Below are 19,948 nucleotides of genomic sequence, written 5' to 3'. Positions count from 1 at the left end.
TCTTTTCCTAACTGAATACCTTTTATTTCTTTCTCTTGCCTGATTGCCCTAGCCAGAACTTCCAACACTATGTTGAATAGGAGTGGTGAGAGAGGGCATCCCTGTCTTGTGCCAGTTTTCAAAGGGAATGCTTCCAGTTTTTGCCCATTCAGTATGATATTGGCTGTGGGTTTGTCATAAATAGCTCTTATTATTTTGAGGTACATTCCATCAATACCGAATTTATTGAGAGTTTTTAGCATGAAGGGCTGTTGAATTTTGTCAAAGGCCTTTTCTGCATCCACTGAGATAATGATGTGGTTTTGTCTTTGGTTCTGTTTATATGCTGGATTATGTTTATTGATTTGCGTATGTTGAACCAGCCTTGCATGCCAGGGATGAAGCCCACTTGATCATGGTGGATAAGGTTTTTGATGTGCTGCTGGATTCAGCTTGCCAGTATTTTATTGAGGATTTTTGCATCGATGTTCATCAGGGATATTGGTCTAAAATTCTCTTTTTTTTGTTGTGTCTCTGCCAGGCTTTGGTATCGGGATGATGTTGGCCTCATAAAATGAGTGAGGGAGGATTTCCTCTTTTTCTATTGATTGGAATAGTTTCAGAAGGAAACTATTCAGAAGGAAAATAGTGCTGTTTATTGCAGCACTATTCACAATAGCAAAGACTTGGAATCAACCCAAATGTCCATCAGCGACAGACTGGATTAAGAAAATGTGATGTGGCACATACACACCATGGAATACTATGCAGCCATAAAAAAGGATGAGTTTGTGTCCTTTGTAGGGACATGGATGCAGCTGGAAACCATCATTCTTAGCAAACTATCACAAGAACAGAAAACCAAACACCGCATGTTCTCACTCATAGGCGGGAACTGAACAATGAGATCACTTGGACTCGGGAAGGGGAACATCACACACTGGGGCCTATCATGGGGAGGGGGGAGGGGGGAGGGATTGCATTGGGAGTTATACCTGATGTAAATGACGAGTTGATGGGTGCAGCACACCAACATGGCACAAGTATACATATGTAGCAAACCTGCATGTTGTGCACATGTACCCTACAACTTAAAGTTTAATAATAATAAATAAATTAAAAAAAAAAAAGAAAATGTGGCACATATACACCATGGAACACTATGCAGCCATAAAAAGGGATGAGTTTCTGTCCTTTGTAGGGACATGGATGCAGTTGGAAACCATCATTCTCAGCAAACTATAGCAAGAACAGAAAGCCAAACACCGCATGTTCTCACTCATATGTGGGAATTGAACTTTGAGATCACTTGGACTCTGGAAGTGGAACATCACACACAGGGGCCTATTATGGGGAGGGGGGAGGGGAGAGGGATGGCATTAGGAGTTATACCTGATGTAAATGATGAGTTGATGGGTGCTGATGAGTTGATGGGTGCAGCACACCAACAGGGCAGAAGTATACACATGTAACAAACCTGCACGTTGTGCACATGTACCCTGGAACTTAAAGCATAATTTAAAAAAAAAAATGTACTCTCCCTTTGTTCTCCCCCAATTGTTTCTCTAGTGAACACATGGTCTCCAGCACATGCATATTACATCATGGTAATGTGGTTCTTTCTCAGGACTCCATTCTGAGAGCCAGTCATGCAAAATGGGTATCTACATGTCCCACAAAATTATCTAAATTGCAATCTCAATATATTGTGCAACTATTCTCTCAGTCCCTACAACTAGATTCCAATGAGTTATTCTCAACTTTCTCCTCTCTTTCATCCCTAAGTAGAGTTTCACTGATATATACCAAAATACAAATGATCATTAGAGACTATTATAAACAATTATATGACTAACAATAAATTACTTAGCCTAGAGGAAATGGATAAATTCCTAGACACATTCAAACTACCAAATTGAATTATAAAGAAATAGAAAATCTGAACAAATTGGTAATAAGTAAATAAATTGAATCTGTAATAAAAAGTCTCCCATCAAAGAAAAGCACAGGACGTGACAGTGTCATGGCTAAATTTTACCCAACACTTAAAAAATTAATATAAATCCTCCTCAAACTCTTCCAAAAAAAAAAGAGAGAATAATTCCAAACTCATTTTATGAGGCCAGAATTTCCTTGACATCAAAACCAGACAAGGACACTACAAGAAGAGAAAACTAGAGGCCAATACCCTTAAATATAGATTCAAAAATCCTCAGCAAAATACTAGTGCACCAACTTTAACAGTACTTTCAAAAGATAATTCACCATGATCAGGTGGGATTTATCCCAGGGATGCAAGGATGGTTCAACATATGTAAATTAATAAATGTGATATATTAACAAAATGAAGAACTAAATATATATGATAATCTTAATGTGCAGAAAAAGCATTCAATAAAATTCATTCTTTCATGACTAAACTCATGATTAAAACTCATTCTCAATAAAGGAGGTATAGAAGAAATGCATCTTAACACAATAAAGGCCATATATGACAAACCGATAGCTAACATCATCCTCAAGTATAAAATGTTGGAAGTTTTTCCTTTAAGATAATGAACGAGACTAGAATGCCCACTCTTGTCACTTCTATTCAACATAGCATTGGAAGACTTAGTCAGAGAAAATAGACAAGAAAAAAATATAATGGCACCTAAATTGGAAAAAATGAATTTAAATTCTTTATTTGCAGGCAATATGATCTTATATATACAAAACTCTAAAAATCCACCAAAAAGCTCTTAGAACTAACAAACAAATTCAGTAAAATTTCAGGATACAAAAATTAGTAATGTTTCCATACACTAACAATGAACTATGTGAAAAACAAATCAGAAAACAATCCCATTTACAATAGCTACAATAAAATGAAGTAAAGTACTTAAGAATAAACTTAACCAAGGAGGTGAAGATCTCTGCACTAAAAACTATGAAACATTGATTTTAAAAGTTAAAGACGACACAAGTAAATGGAATTATGTCTCATTTATATAGATTAGAGAAATTAGTATTTTTTAAATGTTCATACTACCTAAAGCAATATACAAATTCAATACATTCCCTGCAATTCCAATGATGTTTTATCACAGAAATAGAAAAAAATCCTAAAATTCATATGGAACCACAAAAGACCAAGTGGCCAGAGCAATCTTGGGCTAAAAGACAAAAGCTGGGAGCATCACACTATCTGACTTCAAAAAAAGTACAAGTGATGGTAATCAAAACAACACGGCACTGTCATTAAAACAAATACACAGATCAATGAGACAGAATAGGGAGCCCAAAAATAAATCCATGCTTTTAAAGTCAACTGATATTTGACAAAGGTGTCAAGAACAATTGGAAAAAGGCAATCTCTTCAATAAATTATGCTGGGAAAACTGGATGTCAACATGTAGAAGAATTAAATTATACCCTAATTTCATATCGTATACAAAAGTCAATTCAAAATAGACCAAACGCTTAAAAATAAGACCCCAAACTGAAAAACACTAGAAGAAAACATGCTCAGAGACGTTAGTCCAAGCAATTAATTTTTTGGCTATAAACCCAAAAGCACAGGCAACAAAAGCAAAAATAGGCAGATGGGATTACAACAAACTATAACACTTCTGCACAGCAGCACAATACAAGAAACAAGCCACAGAGTGAAGAGACATCCTACAGATTAGGAGAACATATGTGCAAACCATATATCTGATAAGGGGTTAATATCCAAAATATGTAAGGAATTCAAATGGTTCAATAGCAAGAAAATAAGTAACCCAATTTTAAAAAGACAAAGGAGGTCAATAGACATTTCTCAAACGAAGACATACAAATGGCCAACAGGTATATGAAACCGCTTATATGTGGTTTCTATAATGGAGTAAAATATGTTGTTACAAACAAGATTTTGTTATGGTTTTGTCAGCTTATCACTAATTTTTCTATTATCTGCACAAATTATTCCTACATTTTTAAGAATGTCTATAACTGCTGCTGAATGTAAACTGGCTCTTTCAGTCATCTGGAAAATTTTCCCATACAATGTAAATTTAAAGCTGTATTTGACAATCAGTGGAATTGTCCCTTTGCTTTAATCTGAATGAACAGTATATATAAAAGTAAAGAAATTGGCAAGCATTGATGACTATCTGTGGACCAGAATTAGGTGTTTTCATTAAATTATTAAATACCCACAATAATCCCAGAGTAGAAATTGGAAACTCTGCCTTACAGATGGGAAAGTGACTGGTTTCCATTGCTAGAAGCAAGACAGGTCAGGATGAAAATGCAGTCAGCAGTTTTCAAATATATATTAATTTTATTTAAAAAGAACTATCAATTTTATAGCTCTCCAGGTTTAAGAACAACAGGTTTGAAAACTAGGTAAATGAAAGGGGGAGAGAGAGAGAAAGAGAGAGAGAGAGAGAGAGAGAGAGAGGAGAGAAATCCGATAGATAGTTGGTTACACACCGAATTTATAAGCAGATGTACTAACCTACACCACCTCAGGATGTGTTTGTACCTGGAGATAGGGTCTTTAAATTGGTGAGTGAGTTAGAATGAGGTCATTCGTGTGGGCCTTAATCCAATAGGACTAGCGTCCTTGTAAGAAGAAGAGACCTCAGGAATGAGCACACACAGAGGAAAGGCCACATGACAGAGTGAGAAGGACCATTTGTAAGCCAAAGAGAGGCCTCAGGAGAACCAAATCGGTCAACATTTTGATCTTGAACTTCCAGCCTCTGGAACTGTAAGAAAATGAATTTGTATTATTTATGCCACCCAGTCTGTAGTAGTTTGTCATGACCACCTTTATAAACTCATTCAGATAGATAGAAAAATAGACTTTATATACTTATATGTATGTATATGTGTGTGTATATATATGTGTATATACATGTGTGTATGTGTATATATACACGTGTGTGTGTGTGTGTATATATATATTTCAATTATTCTGGATGCTAATTTTGCAGTACCAATTTTTTTTTTTTAAATATGAGGTAGGCACTGAGGGAAGAGCACATTTTTATAAGCTATTTTTGCATTGCTTCTAACTGCATGAGTGATCTTTATTGATACATTGCCACGATAATTTTTGTCAGAGGTTGATTTCTCTGGAAATAATTTAGTTTGCAAATTTTACCTATCTTAGCATCATTCTGCTTGGAGTTTCATCTTCTGAAAACAAAACTTTCATTTTGGTAGTAATAAATAACAGATGTTATTGTTAATGAGCTCTCCTTGGGACTGAAGAGTTTCCCCTTAGCAATAACCACCACGAAGGGGAGGAGCCTCACATTATTAACATCACAGGGCTTGGTGACCAGTTAGGATCCAGCGTGCATTCCAAATTTATGAACATATTTTTGAATAATAAAAGTTCTCCTCCATGATATGGTAATCGTATTTTAATGGTTACATGTAATATGCATTATTATGAAATTTTTGTTTCTTACATGAATTGTTTGGGCCTGTTGTAATAACTATTCTTTGTTCATTATGTTGCATTTTAACCTAATAATCCCATTAATGTTAATGGGAACTGCCAAGTTAAAACCCATAGAAGAAAATTGATATGCCCTGCAGTCCTTGTACATGACTTTGATACATTTTATATTATTAGTCTCATTCACAGAAGGATTTTATGTTGTTATAAATAGACATAATGAGACTAGATACCTTCAGCAAAAGGGGAATGAAGAAGCTAGCTTGTAGGTTGTTAATTTAGGAACTGTAGAGAGCTGATCCAGAAAATTCAAAAAGGAAGTTCACAGAACATTATGGAGTGACTCAGTGCATTTGCAAAATGTCAGGCTTCCTGCCTATGATCTGGGCTGGATCTCCCACACCTCCAGAGAGTGTGACCCTCCTCAGGGTGCTTTCCAAGAAAGCTTGCAGCCCCACTCAGTACTAAGGTCACCATGTACTTTTCTGTTTCTCCAAATAGGATGAGAGCCATTCAAAGGTCTTCACGTGATTTAATTGCTTTTATACATTATTGGATCTAGGACTTAGCTAAGATATAGAGGCTCCTCATGCAGGCTAAGAAGAATCTGACCTTCAGAGTGATATTTTTGAGTCTTTGATCAACAAGAATTCAGAGAACAGACTTGGGGGCTGTGGAAGCAGAGCTCGTGGTGTCCACCTCTCATCTGGTAGACCTCACACAATGCAAGCAAAATACAAGCCTCTTTAGGAGGTAGGTGCTTTAGCAACATGTGAAGGTTGTCACTGGACCATGTTCTGAGCCAGCTGCCTACTAATCCTGCTCAAACCCACCAGCACACCTCTGGCCTTGCAGGCCATCTGGAAAACACCACTGAGTCTTGTCTCTTCTCTTTTCCTTTTTTGTTTTGTTTTGTTTTGTTTTGTTTTCTTCTCTTTTCTTGTCTTCTCATGTTATTTCCCTTCATTTCTTTTATTGGAAAGGTGAGATAAAGAGCAGTCCAGGAAAAAAAAAGGACAAGGTCTCCAGATAAGGCAGTGGTGATTCAAAACCTCAGACCCTGCCATGTGTGTACCACTCTGCAACATGCTGAGTGCTTCACTGCTTGGTCTTATTTAACCTTAAGGAAAGAATGATTTCCCTGTTTTTAACATCAAAGAGAGTAGGTATTGCCATTCATTTCCACCTTAACCTGACATGATGGGCTGACACAGATGGTAAATCGTACCATGGCAGGAGGGTGGCAGCTCAGCAGACCCAGCTCCCAGCAGAAAACATGAGAATTCAGGAGGAGCAAGGCTGGAAGAAGCATTGGAGCTCCTTGTGGGGGTGCTCCTCTTGTGATTTCAGAGACCAAAATAAATGCCCCTTTATCAACTAAGAGGGACTGCAATGTTAAAGAAGCAACATTACCTACACCTATAGGTTGAAGGTTCAGGAACTGACTGACATGATAACTCCGTAAATTCCTATGGCTGCAAGAAAAATCACATGCTTGCTAAACTCCCTAACAATGGGAGCTGTCAGACAAATGATCAGACCTGTCTTAACGCTGACTTACACTCCAGACCACAACTGCGACTGGACAGAGGACCAGCCTGACAAACACCCTTTCCTGACAGGCAGCTGCAGACTTAAACCAATTTCAGCCTGATTATAGAGATTGTGCACAAACTGTCTCTGTGTCCTGTGGCCCATCTTTTGACATAAACAGCCAAATTCCACTTCATTTTAAATCTAAAACCCCATCGGAAATTGAACCTGGGATGTATGTTACATCCAAGTTTACTCATTGCACACGTGCTCAGCTCCTCTCATAAATTAGGCTTTTCCCTAAAACCTGTGGAATATCTAAGACTCTATTGTGTGATATGGGCCCTGTGAGGCATAAAAGCCAACTGCCCTCTCCCTCCTTGAAGAGAGCAACTTTGGCATGTGTGGGAAACTATCTCTTCCTGGTTTACAAAGAGATATCACCAGGAAAACTGTCCTTTCTACTCTTTAGCCATCCTGGTGTTGTTTCAGACAACACTTTTTTTTTTTTTTTTTTTTTTTTGAGACAGAGTCTAGCACTCTGTTGCCCAGGCTGGAGTGCAGTGGCGCGATCACGGCTCACTGCAAACTCTGCCTCCCAGGTTCACGCCATTCTCCTGCCTCAGCCTCCCGAGTAGCTGGAACCACAGGCGCCCACCACCACGCCCAGCTAATTTTTTTTTTTTTTTGTATTTTTTTTTGTATTTTTAGTAGAGACAGGGTTTCACCATGTTAGCCAGGATGGTCTTGATCTCCTGACCTCATGATCCGCCCACCTCGGCCTCCCAAAGTGCTGGAGGACAACACTCTTTATTCATTAAATACTATCTAATGCATTGGTGGCCATTGACTGACCAACGGAAGTAGTATGTGAACATCTCCCTAAATTTGTGAAAATAAATTCACTTTGTGGATTTTTTTTTTTTTTTTTTTGAGACGGAGTCTCGCTCTGTCGCCCGGGCTGGAGTGCAGTGGCCGGATCTCAGCTCACTGCAAGCTCCGCCTTCCGGGTTTACGCCATTCTCCTGCCTCAGCCTCCCGAGTAGCTGGGACTACAGGCGCCCACCACCTCGCCCGGCTATTTTTTTGTATTTTTTACTAGAGACGGGGTTTCACCGTGTTAGCCAGGATGGACTCGATCTCCTGACCTCGTGATCCGCCCGTCTCGGCCTCCCAAAGTGCTGGGATTACAGGCTTGAGCCACCGCGCCCGGCCTGTGGATTTTTTAAATTATTATTTTAAAATTACCAGCTGGGTGCAGTGGCTCATGCCTGTAATCCTAGCACTTTGAGAGGCTAAGGTGGGAGGATCACCCAGTCCTAGGAGTTTGAGACCAACCTGGGCCACATGGCAAAACCCCATCTCTACAAAAAATACAAAAATTAGCCCACTGTAATGGCACACACCTGCGGTCGCAGCTACTTGGGAGGTTGAGATGGGAGGATCACGTGAGCCTGGGAGGTCTAGGCTTCAGTGAGTTATGATTGCACCATTCTACTCCAGCCTCGGCAACAGAGCAAGATCCTCTCTCAAATAATAATAATAATAATAATAAATGAATAAATAAAATTAAAATTACCAATAACATGTAGATAGTATTTACTATGTGCCAGGCCATATTCGAAGTTTAATATATTAATTTAATCTTTATAACAATCTTTGAGGTAAATACCATCACACAGCTATTTTACACATGCAAAACTAAAGTGTGGAGAGGTGAAGAGACTTGCCAGAAGCCATAGAGCTAACAGGCAGTAGGACTGGGTTTCAGGCCCAGGCAGCCGGCCCAGAGCTGCTATTCCTTGGTGACCAGTGGTCCTGCTCCACACTGGAGGACTTGCCAACGCTAGCAAACCCTGTCTAGTTCATTTCTGGTATCTTTTTAAGAACTTACAAAAGCTGCAGTAGTTCGAATCCTTGAAAGAAAGAGATAAATTTGTGTAAAAAATTAACCTTTATGGAAATAATTACAGGATGAAAAAACCATACTTTTTATACACTGATATACTTGGTGTAAATGATATATATCTTCTAAGTATATATTTAAAATATTAATATCCAGTGTGATATACATATATCTCATTACATGATGTATATTACATATAAAACACATAATCACAATAATTACAAAAATAAGTATTTTCAAAAAATAGGTAGTTTCATCTTTTTGTCTTTTAATATGAGATATTTTTACTTATAGAAAAAAATAAAAAATAATTTTTAAAAATTCCTGCTCAAACAACCTAGATTTTAAAAATATTAACATTTTACTATATCTACTTGAGATCATTCCTTTTCTTCCTGTCTTTCTCCTTTCATTCATTTCTTCTTTCTTAACTTCCTTTTTTTTTCCGTTGAAAAAATAAAACGTTACATACACAGATGAGTTTCATCACCCAACTTATTCACCCTTTCTAGAGTTACCTGAAGGGGTGTGTTTACTTTTTGGATATTTTGTTCCTTTACTGCATGTTTGTGTACCTTTAATAATATAGAATACTGTTTTGTTGTGGCTTTTTAATTTTCCAGGATTGGTGTATGTGTGTGTGTCTGTGTCTAAAATTCCTATTTGCCTACTTTCATTTTAATCCTCACCAGGTACACCTGGCGTCATTGTAGACATGTTTCCCTACGGCAGCCATGGTGGGCACCCAGTTTTTTAATGCATCTCACTTCCCTGTTACAAGGCTGGAAGGCCAAGCCCCTAGTCCTATATATCCCACATTCTCTTCCTACTTCTGGCCCCTCATAATTCAACAGCACTAGATCTCTAACTCTCAAGTCTGGTTTTAAAGGACTTTATTTCTGGCACCTAAACTTCTCTTTCTTTCCCTTGAACCCGGACATGGATTTTGGTTTTGGTTTTGTCATTAGATTTTATCCGGCATATTTATGTGTTGTGAACAGGAGATATTTTGCAATAGCTCATTTTACTATGTTACTGGAAACAAAGTCATGTTTCCATTTTTGCAGATGTAAAAATTGAGGCTTGGGGTGGTTTGACAACTTCCCTGAAGGTGCTGGAACAAGCCACACTGGCATTTAGCACTGGAGCACAGCTCTGCCTCCAAAGTCCATGTTCTTTCCTCCCTCCCTTCACCTGTTACAAATTGTCTCATTTTAAAGGTTAAATAGTGGTAGTTTATTTCAATTCTGCCACTCTTCCCAAAGCAATACAAGTGGGAGTATGTCATTTCAGCTTTCCTAACACCAATGCAGAAAACATAAATGGACACATGCCACAGGATTACTTTATTTTAATTCCAATTTGGGGTTTTAATGATGGGGTTTTAATACTCCTCTCAAGGAGAATCATCTGCTAAGAGACAAGTAAAGGTTGGGGATTGAAGTCCAGGACTTCTTCTGCCAGATCCCTCCACATACACTTTCTCCATCGCCAGATGTGCAGTCGGAGGCACTTTCTGCTGAAAGCTGCATCAGTTTCCCCATGTACCCCATGATTTGCATCACATATGCTGCTGACTGCCACAGCTTCCCACATTGGAAATGTGATTTCTGCCCAAGTGCCTACAGCTTCCTGGATTAGTCTTAGAGGGCCTTGACACTGACTGACTTTAGTGCTCACTTAAAGCTCGTGAAATGTAACCTACTTCTTTCAGTTGAAGAGTTTTCTTTGAAAAAATAGCCTGAAGAAAACCCATGGGGAATGGTCAGGTGACTCAGACTTGTTTAATTTTATTTCGGTAAGCCAGAGCCAGTGCTGGTCTTTGAAAAATACAAAAACACATACCTACATACATCCAAGGATTAAAAACATTCTGTTCAGATTATGCCCAACTTTATTGATTCTCATTAATGTGTCAGGTACTGTGCTAATTAGAAATGTGCCACACACTTTTATTTGGGAGAGTGCCTTGTATGATCCTTGGAGACATTCTTCTTCTTGTTAGGACAATCAATGCCCAACTAATTCATTCCTCCATCCAAATGCCCATACTCCCATCCGTCCCTCAAATACTTAGGGTTTACCATGTGTCAGAAAACATCTCCTAGTAACCTCTGATATTAAGTTGTTTCCCTGGCCTACTCAGGGTCCATATCCTGCTCAAAGATCCTTCTGGAAGTTGATATCTGTATTAGTTTTCACAGGCTGCATTTAGAAAATACTACAGACTGGGTGTTTTAAATGGCGGAAATTTATTTCTGACAGTTCTAGACACTGGAGATCCAAGCCCCAGGGGTGGGCAGCGTTGGCTTCTCTCGATGCATCTTTCCTCGGCTTGCAGATACCATCCGCTCGCTGTGTCCTCACACGGCCTTTCCTCCATGCATGCATGCTCATGATGGCTCTTTCTCTCGGAATGACATCAGTCCTATTAGATTAAAGCCCCACCTTATGACCTCATGTAACCTAAACTACCACTCTAAAAGCCTTATCTCCACACACTGTCACTTTGGGAGTTCAGACTTCAGCACATGAATTTTGGAGGAATAATTGAGTTCCTAAAAATACGTTTTCTATTTTTGTTTTGTCCCCTATCACAAACTGAGTAGGATTCTCTTTTTTTTTTTTTTTTTTTTTTTTTTTGTTATAGAGCTCCTTGATGTCTATGTGCCTCACTGCTTTTGATATTAGAGAGTAACTTTACATCCTAGCACTTTTACTCTGAATTCAATAAGATTTCAGTTACTATAAGAGCTTGCAGCTTCTTTGAGCAGGAGAGAAGGAAAGAAACTAGTTTTAGAGGAAGAAAGAGTGTAGTCAGTCCTGAGTGTAGGCTGGGAATGGGGGTGGGGGGGTTAATAGGCCATACCACACAGCACAGACAGCACAGCTCTAGAAGACATGTGCAAGGGAAGAAAACTGGTCAAAAACAGCTAAGACTGCAACAGGGAAACCAGGACTAGCTGCCCTAGGTGTGCAGCCTCACTTGACAGGCTGGGCTGCTGTGGAGTCAGAGAAAGACAGCATGTGAAAGGGGGCTCCTGCAGCTTCTGCTTCTGGATCATGAGTCAGCAGCACAGACTCATGATCCAAACCTGATTACAGCAAACCCCCTGTGCTTTCTGCTTGATGACTTGTTAAAAGGCAGTAGATTGGGTTCTCAGTCTTGTTAACTAACTAGGTGAAAAACTGTGGCCCGCAAATGTGTCTTCATCACATACTAACTTTGGACTGAATCCATTTGAAAGTCATGGTAGTTCAGGAAAGAAAAGACTCAAGTGTAATTGGGCAGCACCTCCAAAAAAGGGGACTGGGCCAACGAGCATCTTCTTCTGACAATCTGTTTGGCAGTGACGCAAGGACAGAGTTCAGAGGGTTTGGGAAGAGCAAGACACCAGAAAAGACAACTAAAAGAAATACAACTCTCAGAAAAAGGAAACAATGAGATAGTGCCTGAGCCCCCAGGACTGCTGGGGATAAACCCACGGGCTCATCTGGCTCTGAAGAAAAGTAGCCGAGGCAGAGAGCAGTGAGTGCTCTCAGTGTCCCCAAGGTCATAGGACAAGACTATAATGAGCACTTGGCTTTGGACACCGAGTCAGGCACCTTGCACATATTAAGATGACCTCTCTACTCCAATAAATGCACATCATTATTCCTAATCCCAGAATCATCCTTGCAGCTGTTTTCTAATTCCGTGAATTGTAAAAAATAATTCGTTTGTGCATACGCGTGTTCTTGTTCCCACAGAAGAACCAAAAAAAGAAAGAAAAAGTCCTCAAACTCTTTACCACACTGAATTGCCAGCCTGCCTGAGGTCACTGAGACAATAGAAATGGGAATTAATCCAGCAGCAAAGAAAGTTGCTGGCAGCAGGCGGGACGCAGATGGAAGAGATTGGACAAGCGCTGGAACCCAGAGTCAGAAGACAGGCTCAGATGGAGAGCACAGAAGTGAGGAAGACAACCAAGCAGGAGCGGGCTTGATGAAGGGCCTGGGCAAGAGACACTCCAGGAGAACTGAGCCTTGCCCAGAGGGTGGAAAAAGGGATGCCACGGACAAGGTGCAGTCATCTCTTCCAGGTTTCCCAATAGCAATCATTCCTTTGAGCTTAATGAGTCTTTTTTAAACTTACTAAGTTTATTGAGCATCCACTCCAGCAATCTGAGGCCATCCCAGTGGGAGCTATGATGCCCCCACTACTTGCAGGTCTGCCCTACCAGGGGCCTGAGCTGCAAATGGGCTTCACACCAGCCTTGCTTCCAATGACAATATGCTAAGGATACCCGCGGAGAGGCCAAGGCTTCTGTCTGTCCAGCAAGAGGAAGCACTCAGCTTCCAGAGGGTTGAATCTTTTCATCTTTTCTTTGCACCCAGTGCCTTATCTTTGCATCAACAGCAGTTAGTATTTGACACACTGGAAAACTATAGTACATCCCCATCCATAAGATCATCTATGATGCAAACAACTCCCACCCTCCTCCTTCACCCACCTGCTCCCTGTATACAGAAGTTACCTAATGCATATCAGGCAACATGACATGAACAATTGCTGTAGGAGCCTGTTGGTGGGGCAGGGCCTCTGCTTATGTCTAAGTAAACTTCAACTCTCTTCCAGGATTTGGATGGGTACCCCAAGGACAAAGTGCTTGGCTCAGCAGGGCAGAAGGAAAGAGCACAAGTTTCAAGTTAAACATTCTTGAGTTTGAATGCCAGCAAGTTAAATATGCTTTTACCCTAAATCCAATGTGGAGGGAATTAGTAATAAGGGATGTAGGGATCTGCCTCCTAGTATGTAATAAAAAGTTGCAATTGTTATGTTTATTGCTAGCCAATTTTCCGAAAGCTTGTATTTTGAACCTCTCAGGCAAGACACACATTGAAGTAGATGATGCTTTACTTTTGAAAGTCTCTGATCATCTCACCACCAGAGTGGGCTGCCTATGACATACAAAACCATATAGAAAGAGCTACATAAATGCATATACACACACCTCCTCACACTCCGATATATATACACAGACCTCCTCACACTCACACCCATATACACAGACCTCCTCACGCTCACACCCGTATACACAGACCTCCTCACGCTCACGCCCGTGTACACAGACCTCCTCACGCTCACGCCCGTGTACACAGACCTCCTCGCGCTCACGCCCATATACACAGACCTCCTCACACACTTATCCATATGCAGCAACCTGCTCCCACACATGCAGAATGGGTCATACCTTTTCACACCTCCACTGGAGATGGCTCATCGCCCTTATCCCACCTAAGGCTAACATCAGGATCCAAGTTCCTCAAACTGCAACACCTCATTTCTCTAGAGTGATTATGGAGTTTCATAAAACCTATTGTTGAGCTTAGTGTTCTCCTTAAAGCATAGAATGAACATAATCAATCAAAAATATTATCTGGATGGCAGAGGCTACATTGTTCATGTTTTGCCAACCCCCCAGAGCCCTACAGTTATCCTATCATTCATAAACATGTGTTATTTGTCATAAGATTGTCATACCATCACAGGCTTTTGTGTTCATATTATTTTTGACAATCATAATAGAAATGAACATCTTTTAAAATCAAAGAGATCTACCTTCAAATCTTGATTTCTCCACTTCTAATTATTTGACTTTTGTGATCCTGTTTCTTCATCTAGAAAATAGAAGTGATAACAACTGCTTCAGCTTCACAAAAGGCTGGGACCAAAAATTGAGATCCTGTGTATGAAATTCCCTGCACAGTTCCTGTTACAGAGTAGGCAATTACCAAACTAGAGTTCTTTTGAGACACAGAGGAGAGAGAACATTAACGTTTACTCTCTCTCCTCACGCATTATGTTCTGTAGGGTCTCATTTTGGCAGTAGATCTCTCATAACTAAAATTAAGTCCAAACAGTTGATTACATTTTCTTCTGCAATGAATTAGTAGAGTCTGATTCCTGAGGCAGTAAATGGAAACTGTAACATAGAGGAGGTATTTAATTATTTAAATGAATGTCATTGTACCTGTACCAGCTTATGAAGTAAGAAGAATTAAGTGGAGAAAAGCATAAACAGTAGAGAGAATCCAAGGAGAGGAAGTAATTGGAGGAAGAACAGTGCCAGGGGCTACCTCCCACAGGAAGACAAATGTTTCTTTTCCAATTTCAGTATTTCACTCCATGCAGCCATTCCTCCCAGGCTTGTGTACTTCAGCACATGAGCAGTGGGGTTCTATGATTGCTCTCCCAAAAGTACCTCATGTGAGGGAAAGTAGGAAGGTGCAGCGGAACAACGAGTAGAGATAGTGTGTATGAGTGGTTGGTCCTGCCACCGTTCTCGCTGCACCTAGAGCCATTTTCTGACCCTACTACATTTCAGACCATATAGGTGCCCCAGTCCAGAGAGAAAGAAAGGTGGAGGGAGACTCTTCAAAGGCAGGCATACATTTAGATTTTCTGCTCTGGTACCCAGACATATGGGTGTGGTCTTGCCTATGATTTTTTTCCTTATGTTTTTTAGCTTTGCTTATGTCATAATTATTATTTCAGGCACTTTGCATGAATACTCTCATTTAATCCTCAAAACGATCCTGTATGTTGGAGTTCTATCCCCGTATTATAGCAGGAAAACTGAGGCTCAGAAAATTTAAGTCCTTTGAGTGGAATTCAGGCTTTCAGACTTAAAGACCCATGCATCTGTCATCACTTCAGCCTTGCATCAATTTCAGTGCCCAGTCTTTATTTTTTCACCTGTGACTGGTTGCATTCCCTGATTTTATTCCAGTATCCACTTTCTTCAAGACCTCAGCTCCACTTGGCACCACCTCCTGTTCCTCAACAATTGCAAAGAGATACCTCAACCCAAGTATTTCTGAGTGCACCCTTCCCCATCTCTTACACACTGCCAGCTTCTAAACCCAATCCTCCAACTGCCTGCTGGAAACTCATAAATTGAATCTTATGTGATGTAGCAAACAACACCTTCCACAATTTTGCAACTGAAAAATATAGCAGCAAGTTCCATGCCATTCAGTAAGTAAATTATACACAATGATACCAGAGGACACAAACCAAAAATGCAAGTAAGACAGTCTAGTTTGGCAGAGGGCCCGGTTCACCATTTCCCAAGCATGCCACCCCCTAGTGGTCTGACTTAATCCAAGAGTCAAATGGGGGTACCTGGAGGAATGGGCGAACTGAGAGTCTTCAGACCATCCTCTGTGAATACGGACGCTTAACCCCTACGTGGGAAATACATGACAAAGAGTTTGAGATTATGTTCCCTGACAAGAATCTGGGGAAAAGAAATTCTACGTTGCTGCCTAAGGCTACATCCATATGTTAGAATAGAATTGAGACTAGTATCTAAATCTTATCTTCACCAGTGTTTGAAGGTATGTGGTCCTGGGAAAATTACAGTGAGGGAAGGTAAAGGAGAGGAGTAACACTCCCCATGCCATGCCTTTATGGTGTGAGTGATAAAATGAAAGTAGTCAAATTTACACCATGTAGTTCTTTGGAAGCCTAAACAAGCTCATGTAATCAAATGTATACAGCTAATGACGACAGACACCAAGCACTTTATGGGAAACTGTTGACTCCACATCGGAATCACAGCCATCCCCAGTCTTATGACTGCAGCACCAGTTCATCTCGTTCACCCATGGGGAGCCAGTCAGGGCACCTCCTACAACAGGTTTTTTTTTTGTTTTTAGCTGCAGAGTTTCATGCCAGCATGGGGTGATGCATTGCACAGCAGGGACATTTCCATTGGAAATTTTCATAATAAATCACTTCTGCCAACAGGACATTGACCAGTGCAAGTGAAAACTGTTCCCGTTTGCTTTCTCTGAGAACCTTACCTAGTAAAAGTTATAATTAAGGAAGTTGTGGACAGGAAATCAATTGAGAGCAGTCATGGTTGGAATTACTAATAATGCGCTATCATCAGAGTGTCTTTGTCACTCAATAGGCATCTTCATCCCACAGAAAGATGAGCGGGAAACTCCAAGAACCAGCCAAACACTAGAAAAGCAGCTCTCTCTATTGTTACAGCACCTGCCAACAGTGGGATAGAAGGTGAGACATGGGCTATTTCCTGGAGAAAAACAGGAAGCAGTAAGAATCCAGGACAAACCTCCCAGAAGCACTCTAATTTCCCCGTCCCCAAAAGGGGACCCAGAGAAGGCACATGGCAGCAAAGTCTGCTGGACAGGAAAACATGGCCACCAAAGGCTTTCCTTGCTCTCTTCATTCTGCCACCTTTAAGCAGTTACTCCCCAAATTATTTACTCTTATCAACTTCTTCATTGACCACCAGTGTGTTTTGTGTACATCACTTTCCACTTTTCTTGAACATGCTATCATAATTCTTCCATCAGTTCTTTGGAGTACTTGCTTGAGTAATTAATTTCAGAAATCATAAATGGCAGCTAATAGTTTTTGAGTTCTTGCTAATCCTAAAATATTTTCTTCTGATGTCACCAGTGAATAATAACTTGGATGGACATGAAATTTTAGGATTAAAATCCAGCTTTCTTTAGAAATTTGAGTATTGATCTGTTGCCCTAAGGCATTTGATGCTAAGGAAGGTAAGGCTGGAGATACTGACTTTTTTCATGTTGCTTGGTGACATATTTTCTTTTGAATTAGAAACTTTTGGGATTTTCTTTTTATTTTTAGAATTCTGAAATTCTCCTGATTTAAGATATATCTATGTATGTGATTCCCTTCAATATATTCCAGTGGTCCCTAAATGAGCCATTCTGACATGAACTCATCTATGTTTCTTTAGTAGGCATTTTTTAATTTTTAATTTTTTGCTTTATTACTTCTTTTCTGTGTCCTCTGTTTTCTCACTTTGGAGCTCCTTTCAAATGGATACCATGCCCAACATATTACATTTATCCACATACACTTAAGGGATATACAAAAAGTACCCCTGAGTTCCATCCATGGACTGATGTTTACAAAAAAAACTGTCCTAAATCATTGTTTCATTTTTCTGCAAACTTCACTAAACTCTATGGTTTTCCTAATTTTATAAATCACAGATTGGAATAACAAGAATTCGTTCTTGCTTTCAACATTCTAGTTATTTTCATTCTTCATAGCTGGCTGTTCTTGTTATCTGGGTGCCACACTCTATAAATCTCACATTATGTAGCAAGAAAAGTGGGCATGAGAGCTTCTTGCAGGTTAAAAATTCATATTTGTGCTAGTCAGCTCCAGCTACCATCACGAACAACCACAGGCTGGCTGATTTAAGCAATAGAACTTCATTTCTCACAGTTCTGGAGGCAGGAAAGTCAAAGATCAAGGTGCAGGCTGATTTGGTTCCTCCATAAGGGTTCTCTTTCTGGTTTGCAGATGGTTGCCTTCTCCCTGTGTCCACACCTGGTGGAGATTGAGAGAAAGCAAGCTCTCTGGTGACTCTTTGTATAAGGGTTGTAGCCTCATTATGAGGGCACGACCCTCACAACCTCATCTCAACATAATTAGTTCCCAAAGGCCCATCCGCAAGTGCCATCACTTTGGGTGATGAAATTCAATTCAACATATGAATTTTAGGAGAACACAAGCAAGCCTAGAGCAATATCCATCTCTGCCTTTTTGAGTAATTGTACTGAGGCACACTCTTGCTGCTATGAATTTGAAGGTGTTTTTGTCCACTATTTAAAAAGCTGGTCTTTGTCCCACATTTCCTGAGTGGGTTAATAGGACACTGTTGGCTTATTCTGGAAGATCAACCTTGATCAGTTTTTTTCTGCCCCAAGGTACCACGAGGGAGTCAGCTGGCCTGTGATCCACTCATCCCTTTGTGGGAGGGATGCCCTTGGGAAGGAATAGATGACAGCATACCATCCAGTCCAATCTCCTTGGCAACTGTATCTCTGGGAAAATATTTGCAAGGGGAAAGAGTACTTATCTATAGCATGCCCATAGCAGGGTGTTTCCAGTACACAGCTAACGGATAACCTAGAGTAAATACACGCAGATGACCTGAGACCTGGCTCCTAGACAATGTCTCATAGGCACACAGTTGTCTGTGAGATGACCTGGAGATGTTCCATGACTCACATCCTCCTCCTGCTGTGGGAGGTATCCTGAAAACCTCACTAGAGACCTCATCTACTATTGTGGTCCACAGGTGCATGTCCAAAGGAGGAAGGGAGGATGTGAGGAGCCTCCCTTGATGCCCCAAACTGCTCTTGCCTTTGTTTGATCCTCCTGGTTGTCTGCATGCCTGGCATTAGTCCCAAAGACCAACACTGGGAAACTGATTTGTGTGAACCTCATTTGACAACTGGGTCCCAGGTAGCTCCCCAACAAAATCAAAAGTCACAGAAATTCTCAAAATGTATAGCCTATTGATGGCACTCTGTTCTGTTCTTTAGCACTTTCGAGGATATTTAAATATCATTTTTTACATTTGTTTGGTCTTGTCTCTGGGCTCTTTCGAGGAGGGAGCAGTTGAACTATGGATTGAATGTGTCATATTGAAACTGGGGCCTCCCCCATAGTCTTTAATAAGTTCCATAACTTGTCCTCTGCTGGGTGACAAAACAGTTCATTTCAAGTGAAAGCAGAATTTGTAACTTTTATCAGCACCATTTTTGCTAGTCAGAAACCAGTGATATGAGTCAAAATGACACAGCCCTACAATGAACCAAGGATCAAAGAAATTTTTCATCCTGGAAAGCTTAACAGTGAAGTTCCTAGTGTAGACATAATATGTGCTCAGAAGAAGTCAGAAATGACAAACCAATAACTACGCACAAAATAACTTAGCAGACAAGTGTGTCCTACCTAAAGGTCTGATTTCTTCCATGTTTCAGGACTTCCTCCAAGGTGATTACACCCTTTTAACACTCCTTTTAGCTTATTATTTTTCCTGGAATCCTTGAGGCAGAGCTGCGTTCTGGCCACCCATATGGTGAAATAAAATGAGAGGGAACTCCTTGCAGGATTCGGGGCATGGGAGAAGTTACTTCATTCATTTAAAGGAGCAACACATTTCTGGACACCTGCCAATGCATTACCTGCTTTACACACATTTTTTGTTTCCTTTTTGTGTTTTAATTAATAAACTATTTTTTAGAGC

This window comes from Chlorocebus sabaeus, chromosome 21 (assembly GCF_047675955.1).
Source record: "Chlorocebus sabaeus isolate Y175 chromosome 21, mChlSab1.0.hap1, whole genome shotgun sequence".
Taxonomy (NCBI): domain Eukaryota; kingdom Metazoa; phylum Chordata; class Mammalia; order Primates; family Cercopithecidae; genus Chlorocebus; species Chlorocebus sabaeus.
This window is presented reverse-complemented; position numbering follows the sequence as displayed.